We start from the raw sequence: 8225 nt of genomic DNA on the forward strand, positions 1-8225 counted from the left end.
ACTCATTATCCTCCCCCACTCGCTCTGCACTTTCCCCAACCCTCTTCACTTTCATCCGCGACACCTCTCCCTCGGTAACATGCTGGATCGGTAACCCAGATCTGTTCTGGCACCTTGCAATTAACAAATTAAGCACTGGACCCGCCCACCCACTTCCCTAAACCCAACTGACTGTGTTTTAAAAAGCAATCCAGAAAAATAAAAGCCCTCACCTGATTTTTACCACGTTTTCAGATTTTACCACATTATCACCCTGTTATTTACTTGTTTGTTTTATTTTTTGGATTCTGTTTTTGTTTTACCTGCTTTCTGGAACTGTTCTTGACCAGACTCGAACCCCGTTGTCACGATCAACTCTTCTCTGCATCTCAAGTCCGCCGACATGCGCTGGTAACAGCGGGAAAGCCATCCATATGGAGGTAAGCAGTCAGCTAGTAAGCACAAAAAGAAACAGCGTCATACCACACAATAGCATTCGCTTTTAAGATGAAATGCAGCCGTACGTTCCTCTGGCTACATAATTTGCAATCTCCAAAAATGTATATAGGGCTACATTTTCAGAATGAGCCTACAGACTTTTTCTGCTTGTTCAAACTACTTAATTAAAATTAGTTAAAACAACAAAATTCTTACTTTTTTGTGGGACAACTTTATTGTTTTATGTTAAATTTACTTAAATACAATTTGTTAACTTAATCGATTTGCATGGAAGCCAGCATTTTTTACAGTGCGTTAAATATAGTATGTTTTATAAATAATGTATTTATAAGTAAAGCTTTTAAACAAACGTTACAAATATTTATATTGTTTGTTTAACTGCATTTAAATGATTTACATTCTCATATTTACATTTAATAGTAGGAGTAGTTTTTTATATTTCATGTATTTTTTTGTTTTTAATATTACTTTATATATAATTAAATCATTTCAATATGAGGTATATATCTGTATATGTTTACAATGCATTATTTAAATTTAAAAAGATTACTAGGTCTATATGTGTAAGATGAAGGTAAATTTTATGATATATTTCAAATTAAATCATTTTTTTAAATGTTTGAATTATACCTCAACATACTGTATACATTAATACTTACACAAAGAGAGATATTTATAGGCTAGTCTAGATTATATTGATGAAGTGTTTAAGCAAAGACTAGGCACATTGGTTAACATCTATACTAAATGGCCCTGCAACAACACTACTTGTTGTCAGACAGGTTTTCTAAACACTCCACCATCTTAATATTTAGTATGAACTATAAATATAGTTATAAATAAAAATATTTATTTATAAATAAATATATTTAATATTGAAATTATTGAATATACGCTATATTTATATAATCATGTCTTTACTCCAAATTAAATATAAACATTGTAACAGGCCGCCTTAATTATTTTGAATATACATTTATTAAAACACTAAAATAGCACATAACGACTTTAAAATATTGTAGAATATAAAATAATAAGTGTAGTGTATATATGCAGCCTATATTCAAGTCTAGTTATATTTTTCTTGCCAACTTATCGAGTCATGATCGTGAAATGATCTTCTGAGAATCTCAGGTAAAATCCTAACAGGTAACGAGCTTACGTTATTGCAACTTTGTTTACGTATTTCCGCTTTTGAAACGCTGATTCAGCATTTACTCGACACACTATAATCCAGTAAGTTGTAATGTCTCTTTAAACATACCTTCTAGTGTTCATTTCATGTTTTTATTTTGCAGCAAACTACAGCAAACCGCGTCCGACGTCCGCTCCGCGCTCATCATGAGACGCCAAGCCCCTCCTTCCCAACTGCAGGTGAATCTATGCAGAGATGTGATTGGATGGAAAAGTTGTTCGTCAAAATATACAGCGACATGATTGGTCATTTAGCGTGACAGGAAACGTCAACAAATATACGTCTACAAATAAGTTTTTAAGGCCTTTTTTAAAAATAGTTAGAAATAGTATCAAAGTAATACTGCATTTCAAATTTTAAAAAGTGCCCGGAAAAAGAAAGTAAAATGTGTGTAGAATAAAAAGTTAATTATAAGGTTTATTTAAAATATATAGACAGATAACTGTTTAAGTGCACTAATTCACACACAAAACAGTTATTGTAAATGTTTACATTTTGTTAAAATTTGCTAAATGCATTCTAAAATTAAATTAATCTATTTGTATTAGAAATTGAAGCCTTGAAAAGTCTCTAAAAAATGAATAACAAAAATAATGATTTTCTGTTAGATTTCATGAATGTATTTATTTATTTACTGGTGTCGATGCACCTGCTGTAATCAATAATCGTATTGTTTCTATGTAAATGTATTTATTTATCTTAGAATTTTAGTCACTGTTTATTGCCATTATAATAAAAACAGGTATTATTAAAGATATATTCCTTTTCATTTCCCCTCTTTCCTCTCTTGTTACTCGATATGCTATTATCAACTCTTTATTCTTTTATTGCAATTTTAGAACACAGAACATACAAGGGCAATAACAACATTATATTGACATCAAAACAAATACAACATAAAAAGAAAAGAAAAAAAATACAATTATTCAAAAACAAAATTTAAGGCTTTAAAATAATTAACAGTTCATTTTGCTTTGGTATTTTTTGTTTCTTTGGTCGTACATAGGTATGACCTATTTCTATTTTAAAGTGAGTAAAATTAGTTTTTTAATTGGCCATTTACATTTGAATAAAAATGGTCATATATAATGAGCAAATTAACAATATGCCAAATGTTTAAGTCGACTGCATTCTCGTAAAAAAAACATATTTTTCTTTGAATTCCAGTGCAATATTCATACTCTGCTTAACAAATAAAAAAAGATCACACCAAAACAATTGTATAATACAATATATATATATATATATATATATATATATATATATATATATATATATATATATATATATATATATATATATATATATACAATATACAATACAAATATAAATACAATCATAAAATACATGAACTCTCTTCTTTATCATTACAGAAAGCACATTTTAAATCAACATCTTTACAAAATTTTGCAATGACCTGTTTTACAGGATAAATACGATGAACAATTGTAAATGATACTTCTCTAATTTGATTTGTTATACAAAAATGTCTGGAAATCTTAAAAGTCTCGTTCCAGTTAACATATTTAAATTGTGATCTCCAAAAACCAATGGCTAAAGCAACACTGACAATCCAGCAAATCATTCTAAGATGATTTTTATTACATTTTTTATATACCTTGCAATTTAAGACTAAAATCTAAATTTGTATTTTGAACTATATCATTTTCTAATTATTTCTTAAGCTCTGATGGAATATCATTAATTACCATAACATACTCTTTGACAGATATATAAAGGGATTTTTTTTAGAAACTCTAATTAGGTGAACACATGGCCATTACTACTTAAAAGTTGTGAAACCTGCTAAATATTCTTGTAGTGTTCCATTTGTTTTTATTAGGTCTAATAAAAAATAACATTTTAAATTTAACAAGGATTTTAAAACACGATAAATACTTGTTATTACGCAGGAAAAAACATAATAATTTTTCCATAATAAATCCAGACACTAAAATTGAGCTTTATTAAAACTGTCCCGAAATCTGGACACACTGTGTAAGTAGATCATAGTAAATAAAAATAACTGTGCGTGAAAATAAATATAAAAAACGAAACGTTAGATAACTGTATCAGTTTTTCAGTAAGTAAACAGGTCATTTAACTTCTATTTTTGCATCAGGAGGACACACCTTGCTTTAGGGAAAATGCCTAGTTTATACCAAATGAACTGAAGTTTAGCCTAAATTGGCCATTGCTGCTAGATTCGCTGAATCCCCCGCGAGTTTGAAACTCAACTCATATTCCCGAGCTCGTGCTGATTTTATTAATAGAGTTCTCATCCCATATCTGGTGTGTGTTTGTGAAGTGATCGGTGCTTGTTGAACCTGTACAGCACGTCTGGTGAACAGAAACAATCCGAAAAATCTGCCTCATGATTCGGAAGTAATCCAGTTTACTTTTACACCATCATTAATTACCGCCATCTTATATTCAGCTGAAACACGTGACCTGTGATCATGAAAGGGGTAGTTCACGCAGGAATCCATAGTCTGTCAGACAAACTCCACACAGAATTTATTGCTGTGAGAGGACAGTGCTAACCACTTAGCCACCATGTCGGCCCATAGTATTTGATTAAAACAAAAAATATATTTAATATATAATAAAATATGTTTTAGTATTAACGTAGTACTTAAGACATAATTATTGTCACTAATTTGAGAACTTTTAATACTTTTATGTATAAATGAACATATTGACCCCGACGTGATTTGAACACGCAACCTTCTGATCTGGAGTCAGACGCGCTACCGTTGCGCCACGAGGTCTATATCAGACTGGTGTAATTGCTATACAGTACTATCATCCGACACACAGATCATACATATTCAATTAAATCAAGTCCATTTATTCATCAGAGGTCACCACAGTGGAATGAGCCACCAACTTATCCAGCATACTCATCCAGGTTTTACACAGCGAATGCCTTTCCAGCTGCAACCCAGTACTGGGAAACATCCAAACACAGCATAGCCAATTGTGCCATGTGTTTGGGCTGTGGAGGAAGCCGGAGCACCCGGAAGAAACCCACAAAAACAGACAAACTCCACAGAGAAATTCTTGCTGTGAGACGACAGTGCTAACCACTTAGCCACCATGTCGGCCCATAGTATTTGATTTCATATAAGTTACGAATTGGCATGCGACAGCATTGGAATATCGTGTTTTGTGTTCAACAGAATAAAGAAAGTCATAAACGTTTAGAACCACTTGAGCTTGAGTAAATGAGCAAAATTCAATTTTTGGGTGAACTACCCCTTTGATGCGCTAGATTAAATCAGCTCGCAATTATTGTAATAAACTTTGCTTTTATCTAAATTATATCATTATAATTTTATCTTTTTGTCTTTTAATTTTGTTTGTTTTATACAGATTGACATTTATTTATTTTTCTCGACAACATTACAGCATTATAGAACAATTAAAAACACCTTTATGTTGTGGAGAAACATTAGTTAATCATGGATGCTTTGTGAGACAAAAAGGAGGAAGGAACTAGCATTAGTAATGTCGCTTCGCGTGTTCCACTGCACAAAATCGCTTTAACGACAGCAGGACCTCGTGGCGCAACGGTAGCGCGTCTGACTCCAGATCAGAAGGTTGCGTGTTCAAATCACGTCGGGGTCAAACCTTTATTACTCCCGAAGATTACAACACGATGTTACAAAAACGTCTGTAAGTTATAGAGTTTGGAGGTAATGCAGTTGATAGCACAAATGCATATTTAATAATGATATAGGCATATACACTTACGGGCCACTTTATTAGGTACACATGTCCAACTGCTCGGTAATTCAACTTTCTAATCAGTCAAATTGATAATAATAACAATGATGATTATTAATTATAAATATGCCTAACTGAAATTGTTTAAATGATAATTTTTATATTATTATCCTACATATTATTTATCTATATTATAGTTCTATATTTGTATAGCTTTTGTTTAAATTTAGGTGAAATTGTATAATGATTAATAATAAATAACTGCATTTGTTTATATTGTTCTTTTTATTTTATGATATATATAATAGCTCTAAATATTTGTAGCCATTGTTAATATTCAGTGAATATTGTATGATAATGATTAATAATTAATAACTGAGTTTATTTTCTGAAAAATTTCAAAACCATTCCTATTTTATCTTCAACAAAGTATTCTTGTTGTTAATATTATTTATATTAAAACAAAACTTTAAATAATTGTTAAGAATTATAGGTTATCAACATTTTTATAAATTTAGTATTAATGTAGTACTTAAGACATAATAATGCCGCTAATTTGAGAACTTTTAATACTTTTGTGTATAAATTATCATATTGACCCCGACGTGATTTGAACACGCAACGTTCTGATCTGGAGTCAGACGAGCTACCGTTGCGCCACGAGGTCTATGACAGATTGGCAAAATTGCTATACAGTACTATCATATATCATACAGGTTAGACATATTCAATTAAATCAATAGGCAATTTTTTTATTATACTGTATTTAAATAAACTAATTATTAATAATGATTTGAACTTGAATGACTTGAACTCAATAATTTATTTAATTTGTAATACTTACATTTAAAAAAAATTACAAATGGCAAAATTGGCAAACAATTACATTATAAATACAAATAAAGTAGGTTAATAACAAATGACGAAACACCAAAATTTACAACGATTACAATATTTTCCTCTTTGTTCTTTCTAGGTTAAAGTAACCATATTAGGTTTATGTATTCCGTTTAAATCAGGTTAGATGCTTCACACATTCAAACATGTGCTGACCTCGTGGCGCAACGGTAGCGCGTCTGACTCCAGATCAGAAGGTTGCGTGTTCAAATCACGTCGGGGTCAAACGTTTATTATTTGCACGCACTAATATTAACATAAAACCACGTAAATCTTTACTATATAACTATTTGTAGGAAAAGGCTGGAGAACGTAAACCCTGATGTCCTTTCACCTTTAATCAATGGATGGACAGTGGACAATATTTTATTAAAAATAGTACAAATATTATTAGCAACGTTTTTGCACTGTTTATTAATAATAATAATAATAATAATAATAAATAATAAATAATAATAATAATAATAAATAATTAATGGATCAAAATGTTCATTTTCTGCTTATTTTTCACTCAAACACTTAAAATCAATCAATCATTGGATTTACTAATTTGAAGGTATGGTTTTAAACAACATATATGTGCTGATCAATTAAGCTGAACATTACTAAATTTAATTTGTTTGTTTAAATTTAGCCCGTATAAATTGTTTGCAACCAGCTACCCTAAAACCTTAGTAAATCCAATGTTTTCCAGTATAGATACTCCTGTAATGATAGAAACCCATCAGTAGGGGTCAGCATGAGACTTAAAACTCTTTTCTATTTCTGTGCTATTTAAATTATTTGTCTTATTTGTCTCTATGTTTGGAAATGTATTTGTTCTACCTATTTACATTAATAAAAAAAAAAGAATGATTAAAAATAACCTGCATAGTTCACTAGTGAAAATGCCTATTGCAATATAAAGGCTGGAGAACGTACTGTAAACCCTGTTGTGTCTAGAGTTTAATCAATGAATGGACAGTGGAAATTTGTAAATAAATTTGTATTATTGGCAACTTTTTTCTAAATATTTATAATAATAATAATAATAATAATAATAATAATAATAATAATAATAATAGTAATAATAATAATAACAATAATAATAATAATAATAATAATAATAATAATAATAATAATAATAATAATAGGAATGTTTTTTTTCTTATTTTTCCTCCTGTAATGATAAAAATCCATCAGTAGAGGTCAGCATGAGACTTAAAAACTCTTTCTTACTTGTTGATTCATATCAATTGATCAGGGTTGTTTAAAGCTTTTATTAGCACATAAATATTAGTTTGATTCATACTTGAGGTTAGAGATGTGTGTGTCAATCAGAGAATTGTTAATCAAGTATATCTGTAAAGAAGATCAAGTAAACTATTAAGTCTGTACTGCACTAAAGGAACAAAAAATCTGTTCATCTGCTTAATTGCTGTGAAACAAAACCTTTCTGAACATTTTGAAGCATTTATTTAAGGAAAATAGCTTAACTGATCATTCACATTAATAACTTGCTTTCACTTGTTTAAAAAAATGCCCAATAAGATTTGGTATCTGTTTATTGTATTTATTCTCAGTATTTGATCTCTGATAAACATATTATTACAATAATTATTATTATTATGAGTATGTGTTTTAAAGATATATGTATTTAATTAATTTATTAATGTATTTTTATTATTATCATAAGTTATTATTATTTAAACACACACACACACACACACACACACACACACACACACACACACACACACACACACACACACACACACACACGCACACACACACACATATAATCGTTAACACATTTACTCATATAGCATCAACTCAATGCATTTAGGCATGTAGACATGGTCAAGACGATCTCCTGCAGTTCAAACCGAGCATCAGAATGGGGAAGAAAGGGGATTTAAGTGACTTTGACATGGTTGTTGGTGCCAGACGGGCTGGTCTGAGTATTTCAGAAACTGCTGATCTACTG

At 30.1% G+C, this 8225-nt stretch overlaps 4 non-coding genes across 4 annotated transcripts; 2 read left to right on the forward strand and 2 right to left on the reverse strand.

Annotated features, from left to right (window-relative positions):
- Window positions 1-4332: 4332 nt before the first annotated feature.
- trnaw-cca (transfer RNA tryptophan (anticodon CCA)) lies at window positions 4333-4404 on the reverse strand. The gene has a single exon. It is a non-coding gene; the product is annotated as a tRNA-Trp (tRNA).
- A 787-nt stretch (window positions 4405-5191) lies between these two features.
- On the forward strand, window positions 5192-5263 carry trnaw-cca (transfer RNA tryptophan (anticodon CCA)). The gene has a single exon. It is a non-coding gene; the product is annotated as a tRNA-Trp (tRNA).
- Window positions 5264-5957: 694 nt separating this feature from the next.
- trnaw-cca (transfer RNA tryptophan (anticodon CCA)) lies at window positions 5958-6029 on the reverse strand. Its single transcript has one exon. It is a non-coding gene; the product is annotated as a tRNA-Trp (tRNA).
- Window positions 6030-6412: 383 nt separating this feature from the next.
- On the forward strand, window positions 6413-6484 carry trnaw-cca (transfer RNA tryptophan (anticodon CCA)). The gene has a single exon. It is a non-coding gene; the product is annotated as a tRNA-Trp (tRNA).
- Window positions 6485-8225: the final 1741 nt, after the last annotated feature.

Source organism: Danio aesculapii, chromosome 24, assembly GCF_903798145.1.
Source record: "Danio aesculapii chromosome 24, fDanAes4.1, whole genome shotgun sequence".
NCBI classification, from domain to species: Eukaryota; Metazoa; Chordata; class Actinopteri; order Cypriniformes; family Danionidae; genus Danio; species Danio aesculapii.